Here is an 18,734-nt window from a genome sequence, read left to right as displayed (position 1 = left end):
CCCAGGGAAGGAAGTGCCTAAGATTGGAAGGTTCCAAGGGAAACTATTCTTTGGACTGCATGAGGGAAGTAGCATATATCCATGAAATACATAAAAATACACAGTTAATTGATGAACTACTGCATTTGTGTAGTAAAGTCATCTGATGACAATGTTATCTTTAGTACTTTGAAAGGAATAGTTCAAAGACGTAAAAAAAAAATAAAAAGATCCAAAAAGTGGCAAGGGCCCTGTGGTCAGGGCCCTAATACAAACATAGTTTAAGAAAATAAAAACCTAGCAAATGTTGGATTGATTCCTCCTTTTTCTTATTTAAACGAAAAAAATCAAGTTTCTTCAGACACCTTTCTCCAGAATTTCAGATACAAAAGTCTATCCCTTCATTATTGATAAGGTTGACAAACTTTATCCATAAAAGGTTAAATAAATAGTTTAAGATTTGCATGTCATACAGTGGTCTCTTGTCACTCTGCCATTGTATGTGAAATCAACCATAGACTTCTGAAATTCAAATAAACCACTAATGTGTCAGGAACCAAGAGCTTATAATCAACATTAAACCTCTGAAGTAAAATAACTTTGTTTTTCTTAGAAGCTGGAAAAGAAAAAAACAACTCTAAAGTACTACTGTTCTAACTATGCCTATTTTAAATACTGTATACACTAAAAAAAAGATTTAAAAGTTTTACCTAAGAATCATTGATGTCTTTATTATGGTCAAATTGAAAGGCAAATAATTTAAAAACTTTTCTATCAATACAGGATTTCTAAAAACCATCAATCAGTGCTGTTCAGGTTTTAATGTACTTACAAATCCCCTGGAGATGTTGTTAATGCAGAAACTGATTCAATAGGTCTGAGGTAGAGCCTAAGATGAGCATTTCTACCCAGCTCCCAGGTGATGGAAATACAAAGTACAGATAATCACCTGGGAAATGTTGATTCCCACTCTTACCCCTCCACCTTGGGACTTGGGGCCAGGAATTTGAAATTGGCTCCCCAATTATTATAATATTTTTCTAAGGGATTTAAGGAGAATTATCTAGAAATTAAGCCTTTGATTAGGCAATCCACAGCGTGGTGTATATTTGACTGAAAACCAAACAAAGTCAAGTTTCATCCAAACAGGGACACTAAAATAGCAGTCAGTACCATGGTAAAATTACATCATTAAAGGGACCTAACATTTGTTTGCAGTCTTTCACATGTCAAGCAAAGTGCAGCACGCTTTTGACATTTCTTTTCATCTTTCCATGTCACAGAAGCACTTGAAGACAACCTCTGCTCAAGGTCAGAATCTGAATTCAAAACCTACCTACTACCTGTCTATATCTGCTAGTTTTATGTATTTCTATTTTTATGTTCTACCCCCAATCATCTTTTTCCTCTCCAGGTGGTAGATGGAATCATTATTTCCAACTGTTTCTCCCTGTCTATAATAGGACTACTCATCCTGTCAATCATTAAGTGTATGTCTCCACATAGTTGACTTTGGGTTTGGCCCTGACACACTTTGACTAATGGAAATGTAAGCAGATATGACGCTGACCACCTAAACAGAGGTTTTAGTTTTAACTGTGTTGTGTGGTTTGGATTGTGCTTCTGCTCTCTGCCAAGAGAATAGCATGCTCCAGATAGGAACTGTTGTTTCATCATTATTTTTAATTAAAAAAAATGGAAATAACCTATTGTCTAAAGATAATTATAAAGACACCTGATATGAAAAAATATGTAATGTAAAAAATTTAAAATATGAGTAGGATTATAGCTGTGGGAAGCCACAACACATATGCACAGGAAAAAAAGAGATTGAAAGGAAATATGCCAAAATATCATCAAGTTTTTGTCCTCTTTATTTCCTACATGTCTGTCAGTGTCATATTGCTCCAATAAAATACAAATTAATCTTCCACTTCCAAGTTACAAGGCAAGACATTTTAAAAATCTACCTTTAGACAGTGTAAACCATGAGTATCCCTTGAAAAAGTGAAAAATATCCCACCTCAGAATTTTTCTCTTTATGTGCAATAAAACCTCAAAGTCACCAGTTACTACATTGTGACCTTGTGCAAATTAGCCACTTTCTGCCTGTTTCCTCATCCATAAAAGGATTTAATAATATCAACGTCTTGGGTTATTTAGCACATTAAATATGGTAATATATGTAAAGCACCTGACTCATAAGCATTCAATAAAAGCATCTTTCTTTCACTACAGCTAGTATCACAGAAAACTGACAATTATATCTGTTATAGAAGGAATTCATCAATGAAGCATTAACTGAAAATATTCAAGGCAATTTAAGACCCTCAGCAGTCCATGAACTTTGGTATAAAGATATCCTACAGCACACACCACTTTTAAGGGCCCTTATGATTACAATGGGCCCAACCAGATAATCCAGGATAATCTATATTAAAGTAAACTAAGTAACCCTAATTCCATTTGTAACCTTAATTCCCCCTTTGCTGTGTAACATTTTCACAGCCTCCAGGGATTAGGATCTTCTACTAGCACACTGTTGTACTTCGTGTAAAATAACTCAACCTTTAATAAACTGGCTGTTATCATAGATTCACTTTAACAAAGTACAATGTGACCCTCTCTTTTCTGATTTTATACTCTGATGTTCCCTGCAGTTGATCAACAGTCTCTTAATCAGAAAAGCAAGTACTTATATCAAGGAAGTGTACTTGAATGTGCTCTTCTATTTATTCAGCACTGACTGTGGAGCCTAGTGTGAGGGCCAAGTCTGACAAAGAATCAACCCAGTTCCCGCCCTCAAAGCACTCAATCAATGGGGGAAGGGGGGGTGCCAAAGTGGAATCCCAATAACATTGAAATTAGGGTTACTAGAGAGAGACTTCCAAAGATCTGTGAAGCTGCAACTGAAGTTTCTGGTGAAGGCTTCAATAAGGAAGGCATTTTGCGCTGAATGTTTAAGGAGGGCAATGGAAGCAAGGGACTGGAAGCATGGAGGCTGGGCATGGTATGTCAAGAGTATAAGGAAAACAACCCCCCTGTCCAGATTGTGGGCACTGATACCGGGGAACTGGAAGGGTGACTATGGGTTGTTGCTGAATTCCACTGCAGAAAAGCATCATTTAAAAAATTAGAATGGGGGCCGGCCGAGTGGCACATTGGTTAAGAGCTGGCTTGGGATGCCAGAGGGCCCCGGTTCGGATCCCACATATGAGGGCCAGTGACACTGTCCTCCACACCTAAGATGCTGAACAGCTCGACCTGGAGCTGGGCTGCCATGGGTCGCCAGTGACGGTGTAGGCTGCAGTCCCCTGCTGCAGTGGGTTGCCATGGGCTACCGTATGTAGCCAGCAGCCAGCGTGAGCGGCCGTCCAGAAGTTGGAGACTGATCTGCCTCACCCGGGAAGAGTGCAATGATGGTGCCAACTTGGGCCAGTGAAGCAACGTCCTCCACAACTAGACTGAGGAACAGAACAACAGCAACTTGTCTGTTCCCCTTCCCCCAATTCCCCAATAAAATCTTTAAAAAAAATTAGAATGGGTTAGAATGGAAGGTGGTAGTTAGCCTAGATCTTGAAAAGGGATCAGAGACCAAAGAAAAAAAAAAGCCCTGAAGTTGGGCAGCAAGAGGCCAGAAAAGAAATTGCAAAAAATGGGGAGGAGGCAGAGCAAGGGACAAGAGAGAGGCAGGCGAGGGGAATAAGAGATAAATTTGCTGGGATACCACTAAGCACCAGTCACCATGATTGTACAATTCTGCAAAAGGAATACATGGTAAAATCATAGAGACAAAGTAGAATGGTGGTTTCCAGGGCCTCAGAGGAGGCGGGAATGAGGAGTTATTGTTTAATGGAGACAGAGTTTTAGTTTTGCAAGATGAGTTCTGGAGATGGATGGTGGCGATAGTTGCACAACAATGTAAATGTATTTAATATTACTGAGCTGTATACATAAAAATTGTTAAGATGGCAAATTTCAGGTTATGTGTATTTTACCACAATAAAAAATTTGAAGAAAAATGAATGCATGGAAGTTGAGAAAGCAGTGGCTCTGCTTACTACCGTCTCTTTCCAGTAGCCAAATACAAAGAAGCAGTGTGTAGGATGACAAAAAATATATAGACGATAAGCCTGGGCACCTTCATAGGCCAAGGAGAAGCAGCAGCAGAAAGGGAAAGAGAAATACAGAACACAGATAGGATAACTGCGAAAATAAATCCCAGAGGAGATAAATATGGTCAGAAACAAGAGCACATGTGTAAATCCCAGAGGAGGAAAACAGGATCAGAATCAAGAACACATGATGTGGGGAGGGCGGGGCTGCAGATTTCAGGATGGGTGGAGGACACTATTCTCTGGAGTGGAGAGGTTACCACAACCAGAATGGGAGTGGGGGCTGTGAAGTTAGACAGAAGTGAAAGCGGTCAGGGGGTTAGAGAGAAGGGAAATGGAGACTCCCAATGTTTTAAAGAAAAAAGAAATCTATTTTCTTTGGTCCTTAACAAAAATAGTACAAGTAATTGCACAAATCAGGGTTTAAACAGAGAACAGTTACTGGTGTTAGTTGTGGTTTTACCTTGAAGCAGCTGTTACCTTAGGTAAATCAGTAAAACTTCCTAAACTGCATCTTTAAAAGAGGTGGATTTGCTAAAATAATCCCACTCTCTCTTCCAGCTCTACATTTCAGTGGCTTCAGGGAGAGAGCTTATACCTTAAATATATAGTGTCAGCTTACCTACACACCCAAGCACCTCCCAAAAAGTGAAGAGGAACAAAAGTCAAGGTGTATATAATTTAAATACCCTTGGGCTGTTTCCACATCGCATGTTTGATAATGACAGCCACAACAAACAGATGGTTACTGCTGACAAAGGCTGTGTCATTACAGTCTTAATGATAATTGACGTTTTTACAGCTCTTTACTGTTTATAAAGAGCCTTCACACATGAGTCGTTTTAGTTGATCCTCAGAACAGCCTGTGAAATAGGCATGGTTACTGTATTATTCTATCCATTTTCTAGTTCAGAAAACTGAGGTTTATAGAGGTTGATGAAGTGCCCAAGGCCCCAAAGCAGATGAATGAATGACAAACCTAGGACTTGAATCCCAGTACTCAGGGCTCAAAACCCCTATTTTTAAAATTTCTTTCTTAGACACTAACACACAGTATCTAAGATTTCCAACTTGGTGTCACAGAGAAAATTTATGACTTGAAAGAAACTTGCCTAGTTTTATTCTTTTAATTAATCCTGGCAAAATAATTCACTGAAATATAAGTAGAATCTTAATTTACAAGTGATGAGTTATTAAAATACAAAGGACAGAGAGGGAAAGGATTAGGATTCAACTATTTCGATTTCCTCATTCTCCAGGTGAGACAACAGAAGCCACTTCTGGGACAAATGGCTTGTGGGAGGCAGAGCCAACACTGGAACTTGGGGCTCCCACCAGCCCTGGGGCTCTCAGCACTGGCCAGGTCTTACACAGTTTCTGAGAAAAGTTAACAGAATTGCTCCTTAACAATGAAATGGTTCAATTTAAATAATTTGAGGAGCTCATTCTCTCCTTTTTACATGTGCAAACCATATGGATGCTGCCCATTAATGGTACTAGAATTCTCTGGAGCAAATTCTCCCACAAATGGGAGGGTTTGTAATGACAGTCATGCCTCATTTTAGCAGAAAGTGAAGCAAATGTAGCCAATAAGGAATCCATCTGAGAGTTTCAAACCAGCTGAAACTGCCTCCACTATCATCTTCTACCTAGAAAGTGTTTTCTAGACAAATTAAAATTGAAAAACAAACAAAAAATGCAATGAAAATATTTTAAATAGGACCATATTGTTTAAGAATTCCCATTTTCCTCCCTTAGAAATACTGTAATGATTCAGCAGGTGCTTACCACCAAAATTACTTTTATCATGAAGCAGAAAAATGTTTAAGGTTGAAACAAGACTCCATGAGGACAATAGATGAAGACATGAAAATGATGTGTATTATGAAATTGCACCTGCCATCTCATGAGAAGTATGAGGCTTCTATTAGACTATAAGATACTCAAGGACAAGAATGTCAAAGGAAGGGAGCCCTTCCACCAAGGTGAGCAGATAATCTCCAATTTTCTTCCCTAAGGGCACTTGGGAATTTGGGGCTCATCACAATGAAGAGACTTACCCAAGAGAGGATTTCTACTGTGGAAAAGAAACCAGCAAAGCTTTTTAATGAGCATGCAGAGGTTAATGTGACAGATGGGAAATACTCCATTTGTTTAGTTATGGAGCTGTGAGAGGGAGGCTGAGATATTAAGCTGAAGGTCTCTACAAGGCAGAGTGAAGTCTCCAGTTTCACCAAGTTTTTACTAAAGTAGGAGTGCTGCCTCAAATACATAACCAGGTTTCTCAAGACAGTTGCAAGAATTTGAAATTAGGGGACAGGAAACAAAGTTCAAGACCTCCAAAGGGCAAAATTTAATCTCCATCATTTTTGAGGGTTAAGAAGACAAAGATCCTCTAGGTTTTTTTTTTTTTTTTTTTTTTTGGGGGGTTACCACTTTGTGAGGTGTATAAAGGCTAATCATTATCTTGTTTTGTACACCTGGGACTAATAAATTAATTTTTTTAATGTATTAAATTTATTGGGTTAATAGGTAACATTGGTTAATAGGTTTCCAATCAAAAGTCTAGAGACAGGACCGGCCAAGTGGCACAATGGTTAAGAACTGGCTTGGGACGCCAGAGGGCCCCGGTTTGGATCCCACCTATGAGGACCAGTGACACTGCCCTCCACAGCTAAGATGCTGAACAACAGCTCAACCTGGAGCTGGGCTGCCATGAGTCACCAGCTGGCGGAGGCTGCAGCCCCTGTGGCAGTGGGTTGCCATGGGCTACCGTATGTAGCCAGCAGCCACTGTGAGTGGCCATCCAGAAGCCAGCGACTGATCTGCCTTGCCCGGGGAAGAGCGCAATGATGGTGCCAACTTGGGCCAGTGAAGCAACGTCCTCCACAACTAGACTGAAGAACAAAANACAAAAATGACAGCAACTTGTCTGTTCCCCTTCCTCCAATTCCCCAGCGCTGTTCCCATCCCCCCAATTCCCCAATAAAAAATCTTTTTTTAAAAAAAGGATTCTTTAATAGGTAGTAAATCAAATATTTAAATTCATGTTTCCACTCTGAATAGTTTGTTAACAGCTGGAAAAGCACACAAACATTAAGATTGGGTAAGCTACTACTGTTTCTCAGTAGGAGGATATCTTTAATTTTCACACATGGTGAGGAAAAACAGATAAATCGCCCCAAATCAATCAGATCTTTCATTTTTTGACACTCTCCTTTGCCCAAAATGCCTTTTAAATTGGATGCTAGACACATCCAAGGCAAATACTCAAGTGTGCTCCACAATGAGAAGGTTCCCAATGCCCAAAGGTGTCCAAAGCAACTTCCAGAATGAATAGAAAAGGGATGCTTCTCCCTTCCCCAGCACTGAGGAGCAATTTCCCCTTCTCAGCACCAGTGGTACTTCATCAAGGCCAAAAAGAAACTTGGGCTCTCTTAAATATGCTTTGGATAAAAGGTAAGGACAGAGGACTTGAGGAGGACCACAGAAGGATGCTAGGGACCATGGGGCCACCTTAATTAGGTTCATCTTAAATGTAGTTAGAATCCATTAGTCAGGGTCAAAACTGTCTGACCTGCTTGTGACCTCAACCCTCTGGACCAAGCCTGGTCTAATTCATATTCCTGCTCCTAGGTAAGTGCAGTAGATTACTTGTAAAAACAGCTGCAATTAATTACTCTTTCTATCTGTGCTCCTTGTAACATTACTACACCTGTTCTCTTCAAGAGATGAAATCTATTTCCTCATCTTCTCAGTCAGGGCTGGCTTTGTGACTTGTTTGAGCTAACAAAATTCAGAGGGAGTAAACTTGTGCTTGTTGCAAGGCTAGGCCTCAAGAGGCCTTGCATGCCATGCCTCCTCCTTCGCTTCGAGCCCTGCCTCCCATGGTGAACAAGGCTGGGCCAGCCTGGCTAATGATTAGAAACCATATGGAGAGCTGAGGCCATCCTAGAATAGCCAGCTCCCAACCTACCCAGCCGAAAATCTGCCCAGATCCAAAGAACTGTCCAGCCGAGTCCTGCCTAAATTGCCAAACCACAGTATCAAGAGCTAACTGAATGCTGGTTGTTTTAAACCACTAACCAAACTGATATTGTGTGGTTTGTTAAGCAGCAAAAGCTAACTAACATATTGTAGTAAGGAATGAGTTCTTCATGAATTACTCACTCAGTGAGCATTTATTAAGTGTCTTCAATGTTTGAAGTACTGTTCTCAGTTGTTACTGGGGTTATAGAGATTGATATGTAATAGTGCCTGCAATTACAGAGTCATCTCCTCTAACTACACTACAAATATGAATAAAATAAGATCTACTTAGAGGCTAGGAAGGCTCACTTAAATAAGTCACATTTGACCTGGTTTTTAAAGAAAAAATACTACTAAGTCATCAGTGGACAGGAATGGATATCAGAAGTAGAAGAAACAGCATGTGCAAAAGCAGGTGCAGGAAAGAACTCAAGGAATGTTCTAAGAATGGAAAATAGTTTAGGACAGATGGCGTGTGGGGAGGAAATGGCAGATGATGGAACAGGAAAAGCAGGTTGAAGGCAAATAATGAAGGGTGTCATACTGTAAATCACGCTAAGGGATTTGAATGCCTCTTGTAGGCCGTGGAGAGCTACAAATCATTTTAAAGTAGGAAATGACATGATTAAATCTATGTTTTAGGAAAAGAAAACTGATGACAAGTGGAGGATTAGAGGCAAGAGTTTAAGAATCAGGGAGATCAATTGGGAGGCTATGACTACAATCCTAAAGGGAACTCTAGCCATGAGGTAGTGAATATGGGGCAGGGAAGATGTTTTGAAAGATGTTTCAGTGACAGGAGAAAAGACCCAGCAGCCTTGACAACAAGGCTGTGAAGGTCATATACATTATGTGGGTGGATGAGGACAGTTCTACTTTGGGATCCTAGATTAATGGCAGATACATTAATTAAGGCAGGAAAGCAGAAGAGCAGACTGGAGAGGAATAAGTTTTTTTTATAAAGTTACCTTTGGGATATCTAGTGGAAGATGTCCAGGAGGCAGATAAGGGTACAGATCTGGATGTTATGTTGAGAGACAGGTGTTTGGAGCAGGCGATAAAGACCTGAGGAGACTTTAGAAGACAGGGCAGAGGGAGAGGGGGGCAGCTGAAGACATGAAAGTAAACGTGAACAGAGGGCATTTAGAGAAAAGATGGAGATGGAGAAGAGACAGCTAATAAATGGCAGAATCCTGAGGGACATTGATATTTCAGAGGCAAAAGAAAAGTAGCACTAAATAGCAGCAGCCTTCCTTGGGGCGGAAAAAGGGGAAGGAAAGGATGATTCAGCATTTATGGATTATGAATTAAGGAATCGTGGATACCCATCCATTTTGCCACATTCTGTACTCCAGCGAAGTCATTACCAGGTTCTTCCCTAGGGCCCACTCTAGAGGGGCCCCAAGGACATAATCAGTGTTGGAGGTAGACAATGACAAGGGCCACTTGAGTAACAGCTTCTGTGTCCATGTATCTTATTGAAAAACTTTTTCAAACCCCTTCTCTGGCACCTGCTGCAGCAAAGAACATCCCCAATGTTTATGCTTAGGGCACTTAATTGATGTATATTTATAATTTCTGACAAAGTCCTCATGCAGAAATAAAAGAACTCTGAAATTTAAAAAGAATAAAATTCAAAAATAGGCAAAGGATTTTAACAGGAATTTGACAAGATATCCAAATGACAGAAAGTTTATGAAATGGCATTTAACAATATTACTCACCAGGAAACAAACTAAAACCATAGGAACCACTTCACACCTATCAAGATGGTTATTATTTAATAAGAACAACAGGAAATTACAAGTGTTGGCAAGGATGGAGAAACTGGAATATTTGTGCTTTGCTGAAAAGGTAAAATGGTACAGAAGGTATGGAAAACAGGACGGTGGTTCCTCAAAAAGTTAAAATAGAATTACCCTATAATCTACCAATTCCACTTCTGTGTAGGTACCCCAAAAATTGAAATCACAGTCTAAGAAATATTTGTACCCCCATGTTCATAGCAGCAGTTATTTCACAACAGCAAAATGGTGGCAACAACCAAAATACCCACCAACAAATGTATAAACAAAATATGCTATGTGCAGGGCCAGCCGAGTGGCTCAGTTGGTTAAGAGCTCGCTCAAGAGCGCAAGCTCTGAGCAACAGCGGTTTCGAGTCCTGGCTCGAGCTGAGCAGCCGCTGAGCTGCCAACAGGTGGCAGGATGGCTCAGCTAAAAAAAAAATGTGCTATGTGCATACAATGAATTATTCAGCCTTACGAAGGAAGGAAATTCTGACACGCTACAACATGGAAGAATCTTAAGGACAGTATGTTAAATGAAATAAGCCATTTACAAAGAATAAATATTCTATGGTTCTACTTGTATGAGGTACTTAAAGCAGTCAAACTCAGAGACAGAATGTATAATGTTCATTTTGACTCCCAGGAGTTGGGGGAAGACAGAATGGAGGTTTATTGATTAATGGGCACAGTTTCAGTTTTCCAAGGTATGAAGAGTTCTGGAGATGGATGGTATGATGGTTACACAACAATGTGAATGCACTTAATAGCACTAACTGTACATTTAAAAATGGCTATGATGGGAAATTTTATATTTTGTATATTAAAATGTTACAATTTTTAAATTTTAAAAGTCTACAAGTAAATATCACTGTGCACCCACTCCCCAAATAGCTAAAACTAAAAAGGCTGACAAAACCAAGTCTTAGCAAAAATGTAGAGCAACTGAAACTCTTATACACTACTTGTGGAATTTAAATTGGTAGAAACGCTTTGGAAAACTAATAATGTCTACTAAAGCTATATTCTATATAAGCCTACTCTATGACTCTGCAATTTATTCCTAGCTATATGCTTAAGAGAAATGAGTGGGTATGTTCACAAAAAGCAAGAATATTCAGTTGCTTTATTCATATTACCCACACTGGAAATAATCCGAAGACCCAACAGGAGAATGGATAAACAAATTGTGGCATATCCATACAATGGAATTACTACTCAACAACGGACTACAATGAACTATAAATACTACACACTATAACATGAATCTCGTAGACATTGTTGTGTGAAAGACACACATAAGAGTCCCTTCTATAGGATACTACTTATATGGAGCTTAATGGACAAAACTAGCAGATAAAGTTTTTAAAAAACTACAATGTGAAAAAAAATCATAATGTGGTTACCACCTTCATATGTTGGAAGTGGAATGAAAACAGACCAGAAGGGGGAAGAGGAGAAATTTTCTGGGGTGCTGGAAACATTTGGTATCTTGACCTGGGTGATCAAATGGGTATATACACATGTAAAATGTCATTGAATAGTACACTTTTGAGTAATGCATTTTACATTTTATATGTATGTTATGTCAAATAAAATCTCTAAAGCACCTAATGTCTCTAATGAGAATGCTACAAAAAATAAAATCTCAAGTCTGCTCTTTTCCTCTCTGTCTTAGAAGACTAGACCCCATTTGTCTTAGACGCATTGAGGGATGATTAGTTAACTCCCTGTTTCCTGAGTCAGATCATGACTCTAAGTCCCATGCAATGTAAACTTACATGTTCCTAAATATTCACGAGTTTTCCTGAAGTCACTTCACATCCATGGGGTCTTTACAGTGAGAACCTTTCAGTCTTTTTTGGTGAATTCTTTTTTATTTTTAAATTACAGTTGACATTCAGTATATTAGTTTCAAGTGCACAGACAGCATAGTGGTCAGACATTTATATAATTTACGAACTGATCACCCTAATGAGTCTATTACCCACCTAGCACTATATACAGTTATTACATTATTTATATTTCCCCTATGCTATACTTCACCATCCCCACAACAACCTTGAACTAATTTGTTCTTCTTAATGCCTTCATGCTTTTCACCCAGACCCCCAACCCCCCTCCCATCTATCACCCCAACATATGTAGTACCCATCTGACACCATAGTTATTACATTATTGACTATATTCCTTATGCTGTACCCTACACAACTCCATGACTACTTCGCAGCTGCCAATCTGTACTTCTTAATCCCTTCACCTTTTTCAACCAGCTCCCCAACCCCCCTCCCATCTGGCAACCATCAGTTTGTTCTCTGTATCTGAGTCTTTGTTTTGTTTATTTTGTTCTTCAGATTCCACATATAAGTGAGATCATATGGTATGTCTTTCTCTGCCCAACTGATTTCACTCAGCATAACAGTACGGAGGTTCTTCAAAAACTTAAAATAACTACCTTATGCCCTAGCAATTCCACTTCTATTTACCCAAAAAAATCCAAAACACTAATTCGAAAAGATACATGCACCCCTATGTTTATTGCAGCACTATTCACAATAGAACCTTTCAGTCTTTAGTTGAGTCTATACTTTGAACCAGAGCTCCGAATTTGCTTTCTACTGGTTAAATGTCAAATTTTGATCTTTTTAAGCTTCAAGAATGGCACTTGATTTTGTTTTATACCCTCATTGGCAGGGGCTAAACAAACTCCTCCACAGCTGTAAAGGCAGAATGTAAAAAAAAAAAAAAATCACAAGATATCACCACATTCTGGCACTGTAATGAATGAGTACGCTCCCTGAGGAAAGAGAAAGCTTCCTTCTCCTTAACAGCCATTTTGATGCCTGCCCCTTTTACAGCCAACATAGTAACTTGATCTTCCCTGTGAAAGCACCATTAGCTATGCCGCCCCACCCTGCATCCCCTTCTAAGAAAGGAAAATAAAAATCCACAAAGGTGAATGTTTTTCCCCTTCTGGCTTCTTCTACCATTCATAACAGTGTGCTACCCAGTTGGTGAAAAGGGCCTTATTATTATAACTTTGTATGGTGACAAATGGTTACTAGACTTATTCTGGTGATCACATCAAAAGGAATACAAATGTTGAATCATTATGTTATACACCTGAAACTAATATAATATTGTATGTCAACTATACTTTAATCTAAAAAGGGGCCTTAATATGTAAAATATTACATTTTAATGATAATCAAAGGCATATTCTCTTCAATTGTGTCACACTGAAAAACTTTTTGACCTTGGCTTTGTTCCCATATTAAACCTGTCATTAGTTCAGTCAAGTGGGTGACTTTTGAAGGTACCTTACAGGATGGGCTTAGAAAAACAGCAAGGTAGGAGAAAAATGAGGAGATGGTTAAGAACATAAGGGTTAATTTATTAAAAGAAGCCAACTAATGCCTTGGTATTCTGAGTGAGATGTCAAGTCAACAGTGAGATGCAGTTTTTGTAAAAAGCAGATACTGTTATGTTGACTCAACAGGGTGACTTTGTTAAAAGTGTCCCAAATGAAATTATTCAGAACTTTGGCAGTTTTTATACAGTTTCAGGAAAAGTTGTTTTTAAAAGCAAGTATCACACAACTGGTTAAATGCAAAGCCACATGGTCACAGTATAAAAACAATGTTTCCATTTTAATAAAAAGTGATGTAATGACATGGAGTATTTTTATTTAAATATTGTCTGAAATAGAATACACTTGTTTTCTCCTTTGAGAATACCTCAAAATATGTTTCACTTCATAAAAGTCTATATAAATGTCAAGATACAGGAATGCAATAATTATAAAGCCAGATAGGTGGCTTAATTGTTTTACATACCTGTGGTTTTTCAGATTCCTGTGCTTGCTTACTCATGTATATTCACTTTTATTTTTCAGAAACCACTTCTAGAATTGTCTGTTTTGGCCTCTACACTGCCACCTGTAGACATAAAAGGGAAATAAACCATGTGTTATTATTCAACCATGAAGCATCTTTTCTAGACATCTAACAGGGACAATTGGGGGGAAAGTAGTAGAATGTTTGCTCCAAGAAATGTATTCTTTTTCCTGTGTGGTTAATTTGTAAGGAAACCCTCCTCCCCAATGGTTTGATAAATTATTTAGAAATCAAAATATACATAAGTCTCAAATAAACATCTCTCATCAGTTCAAGAGATGGAGTCACTGAACCCATCTGCATGCCAACCTTCAACCATTTCAAGACCTGTTGTTTAAAATTAGAAGATAACTTGACCAACATTGTGAATTGAGTAATCAAGAATTCTGTATATTACCACAAAGAGAAAGGGAGAGATTCAGGCAAACGTTACTTTGTCACATGGTTGTAAAATATCAATTTATAATATTAATTCTAACAAGACTAGAGGTTTGTCCAATATAAACAGCAGTTAGGTGGGGTGTTTTCATCATACTGGCCTATTCCTAATTTGAATGTGAATGGGGAAGTGCTCAAAGGTCTTTCTCATACTCCAGATTTTAATACAGATCTTTTTCTTAAAAAGTCAGATTAATAAAAATCCATGAGCAGAACAAGTAATGAATATAGATCCACAGTCAACTACCAGTTGAGTCAAAGCAGCCATGAGATAAGAGGTTGTGTTTTTGTGTGTGTGCACGCATGCAAGAGAGACAGAGACAGAGAGACAAAGACGGATCTGGATGAAGAGAGAGAACAAGAGAGATATTGAGATCTGAGAAAGACAGAGACTGAGATCTGGAGTTAATTTAGAATAATAGACTGAACCTGTGTGTGTGTGTGTGTGTGTGTGTGTGTGTGTGTGTGTGTGTGCACATGAGAGAGAGAGTGTCAGAGAGAGAGAGAGAGAGAGAGAGAGAGAGAGAGAGAGAGAGAGACTGAGATCTGAAAGAGACAGATTGAGATCTGAAAAAGAGACAGGTAGGCCACACGGACGGGTGTGTGTGTGTGTGTCTGTGTGTGTGTAGAGAGAGTACAAGAGAGAAAGAGCAAGACAGGTAGATCACAGGAGGGTGTGAGAGGGAGAGGGCGAGGGAGAGGACAGAGGCATTGAGAGACACATTCTAGAGTTAATTGAGAATAACAGACTGTGCTGCACAGCTTTTTTTACCTCCCGAGTTCCAGTCTACCCAGGAAAAGTGTCCCAGCTCCAGCACCTTAAGGCAAAGACACATGCACGACCCCAACTCCCACCCCACCCCCAACCCTTAGGTGAGATAGGGCCAGATGCCACCCAGGGAGCAAATCCACCAAGCCACTACCGCGCAAACCCGGGAGCCTTTTTATCCCTACCACAAACCGGTTCCCACTTACCGGTGATTTACTTTAACGCCCGAAAGACGGATTTTGGTTTAAAGGAATTGCAGCAAATCCAAGAAAATCACATCTCCTTGAGCCACTCTCCTCCTCCCTAGGACAGACAATCACACACACTCACACTCTCCCTTCCTTCCCAACGACGAACACGCGCTGGGTCATCTCAAGAGGCTTTTGGGGGGGCCGGCCAGCAACCAATCTTGCTCCCACGTGTCTCCATTAAACCCTTGTCCAAAGGTGCACAAGGCGCCAAGTGCATGTGCAGTCAGCCTTCGGAGATAAGTTCAGCAAACCTATTCCACCGCCCACCCCCCACTCTGGCCCTGAAAGCGCGAGGGAGCGCGCGGGATCAGGCACCGGCCGGGTCAGACAATACTCCAGTAACTCCTGCCTTCCTAGTACACGCTCCGGCTAGTCCCGCCACCACTATCTTTTTTCCCAAGGTTCCGACAGTCCCACGGGCCCAGAGAAGGGGGCGTCCTGGTGGATTTTGGGTGTGGATTGTGAAAAGGAGGGCGAACTACACCCACCATCGAGATTGCGGGCGGAGGGAAGGGGTCGCAGTCTTCCAAAGCCGCTCGGGTTCTCAACTCGTCAGAAGGGCGGGGTGGAGACAGTGAGACCCGAGGGAGAAAATCCCGAGAGGAAGCTTTTCCGCACCTCTACCCCACCTAGCACAGCGCGCGTGCACAAGCGTGTACACCAAGGAGCCGTGCACCTTCCTCCTGTTCCCAGACCAGCCCAGCCTTCGCCCCCGAGCTCAGTGGCCTGGAAGAGAGGGCATCCAGCACGCAGCGGCCCGGGATGGGGCAGAGCGCCAATCTCGACAGTGCCCACCTGCGCGTTGGGTTGCGGTTGCTGCCGGTGAGCCTGCCGGCTTCGCCAACACAGCTGCAGAAGGAGGTGAAGACTGCCTGACCTCTGGACTCCATGCGTCTCCTCAGTCCCCCGCAGCCGCAGTCTTCGCTTCCCTTCCTCCTTGCGGTGAGTCTCCCACCTCGCCGGCAGGTTCTGCCACCATATGAGCCTGAGCTGTCCTCCCCGCCCCTTTCCCGCCGCCCAGCGCTCCGCCCCCTGCCCGCCCATCCGTGCCCGGGCCCAGCGGGGGCTGCGGGCCCCACGCCTCGGGCTGCAGATCCCAAGTCCCGGACAGAGAGGGGTGGTCCACCTCGACCCTGCGCTCCTCCACCGGTTCCCCTCACCCCCGGCCAGCCGCGGCAGCCCGCACTCACCTCGAGGCCAAGGGTGTAGGCACCGCGTGCTCTTCCCTCGCTCTTCCGGCGTCTCCTTACTCCCCGCAAGGCACCTTCCAGGGCCCTGAGGGTTCCTCGTGTCTCGGGGGGGGGTGGGGGGGGGAAGAGATTGGTGAAGTTGGGTGGAGTGAGCCTGAGAGCGGAGGCGAAGAAATTAGCATGTCAACTGCCAGAGGATACAAGTTGCTGCCTGTGTCTTGTTTCTGTTATATTAAATACCTGGATGTGCTGCTTTCTTTGATACAGCTGCAGCAATATTCAGAAGCATGAATATAGGATTTCCAAGCTAATTGGTTGTAAGGTCTTTAAAATTTTTAATGATGCAGAAGACAACGGATTCACTCTTTAAAAGTTACTTTATATATGGCCACATTTTAATTTTTAAAAGTAGCAAAATATTACAAAACAGCTGTGTTTTACAGAAGCAGATACAGTGTGCATGTGTTATTTAAACCCTCTGTAATTATACTAATTGAGTTTGTTTTAAAGTATCCTTTAGGCCTTTCTTAAGAAAACTGTCTCAGAATTTAGGGCTAGAACCTATACGTTTTAATTTGGCTTTTGGCCATAGTTCTAAAATGTCAGTTTCATGGAAATTACTAAATGTGGTTATGTAGAAAAATGGATCCTGTTTTTTCCAGGTTGGCAACATTCTTATATTTGGCAAAGGGCAGATTTTTTAAAAGCCAAGAAATAATAAAATTCTCATTCATTTTCTAATGATAGAATATCTGACGTAGTAGCTTTTTCTTTAGTGTTTTTCTCTTTGAGGCAAACTTCCTTTGTTTCCTCTTACATTTGTTTTCTTCAAAATTTTCTCCTTAAATATAAATAAAGCTGTAGGTGTCATAATTTTTGAGACTTTGTTTTCTTAAAGGGATAGGAAAATTAATTATAACTGTTATCACAATCAACCCCAGGCTAATGATACTAAATTTCACAATGATTAACCCTGATTTTCAACTATGCTTTCAGTAATTTAACCTAACAATAGAGAATCAAGGTTTTTTTTTAAGTTTAATCCTTATAAGAATGAAATGTATACTTTTTAATTAACATTTTGAACCAAAATTAAATTCATTAAATTGGCTAATGAAAAGTATATTCATAGTGTATTTGTTGCTGGGTAAATGAGGACAATGTGGATGATAAACAACATTCTGAAAAAAAGAGGCTATGAAGCAAAGAAAAGTCTTTAGAAAAACGGATGATCCCCCTTTCAAGGCAAGAATGACAAATACCAGTAATTATGCAAAGAATGACTGCTGCCTCTCTTCTCTCTGCTTTGGTATTGTGGCTGGGCCTGCAGTTTATCTCTTTTGATCATCATAATAAAAGGAAAATAATTCTGCATTCTGGTGACTTTGCTTAGTAAATTAGCAATTTGAAAATGCTTTTATTATCTAATTAATCCAAGTAAATGCTTCTGATAAATCCGATTTTACTCTTCCATTTTTTTGTGCCTCTGGAGAAACACGTCTATGAAATAAAAACAGCCAAGTCAAACTCAAGAACAATTGCCAGCCAGATTCTTTCAGCACATGTGTGTTGCAATAGAGTTGATATTAAGTGACCTTTGAGTTTTAAGTTATATATCAGATATTGGTTATGATTTGCTCAATGGATGCTTCTTTAATGAGTTCCTGTGTGTTTGCTTTGCCCTGATTATTTCCCAGAATAGTATTTCATTTCTTTTGGTGTGCATTATTGAATCTATCTTTGCCTAAACTATTTTCATTGAACTTCCACCAAAGAATCAGACCCTAATCTACAGCTCACTTGACAATCATCTTTGTCCTTCAAGTTAAGTCTCCCTTAGGGTCTTTAGTAAGAATCCAGCATAATTAAACACTCAAAATTGAAAAGAGTACTTCATCAGGCATGGTTCTAACTAAGAGGTAACAATCCAATTTCTCAAAACCAGGAGAGTGTGTTCCATTTGAATAAAAAGAAACAAAAAAAGCAAATTCATTTTGTTCGGGTCAAAAGTAAGCCAACAAAATCACAATTGAGATCCTTTCTAAGCCTGAATTATGCTAAGAGATATATAAAAAGCACAGTCCAAATAACTTTATTTGTATTTTCATTCACCACTACAATCCCTTGCTCCATTGACCAAACACTGTTAAATTTCACATTTCCCTTTTAGTTCCTGTGCTATTGAGAATTTTTCACTGATCTTTAAATAAGAAAGTGCAACTGGACACTCCTGCTTTCTCCAAGGAATTTTGTCACCTCCATTTGTTTTCAAAAGTTTTTT

At 40.2% G+C, this 18,734-nt stretch overlaps 1 long non-coding RNA gene across 1 annotated transcript in view; it reads right to left on the bottom strand.

Annotated features, from left to right (window-relative positions):
- LOC109385919 (uncharacterized) overlaps positions 1-16,223 on the bottom strand; it is a 100,470-nt gene extending 84,247 nt beyond the window's left edge. Inside the window, exons 1-3 of the long non-coding RNA XR_002124702.1 lie at positions 16,059-16,223; positions 15,219-15,315; positions 13,746-13,847 (exon numbers count right to left, since the gene is read on the bottom strand). This is a non-coding gene — a long non-coding RNA (uncharacterized LOC109385919). The remainder of the gene's footprint in view (positions 1-13,745; positions 13,848-15,218; positions 15,316-16,058) is intronic.
- Positions 16,224-18,734: the final 2,511 nt, after the last annotated feature.

This window comes from Hipposideros armiger, unplaced genomic scaffold, assembly GCF_001890085.2.
Source record: "Hipposideros armiger isolate ML-2016 unplaced genomic scaffold, ASM189008v1 scaffold_7, whole genome shotgun sequence".
NCBI lineage: Eukaryota > Metazoa > Chordata > Mammalia > Chiroptera > Hipposideridae > Hipposideros > Hipposideros armiger.
The sequence above is the reverse complement of the archived record's forward strand: the minus strand, read 5'-3'. Positions and strand labels throughout refer to the sequence as shown.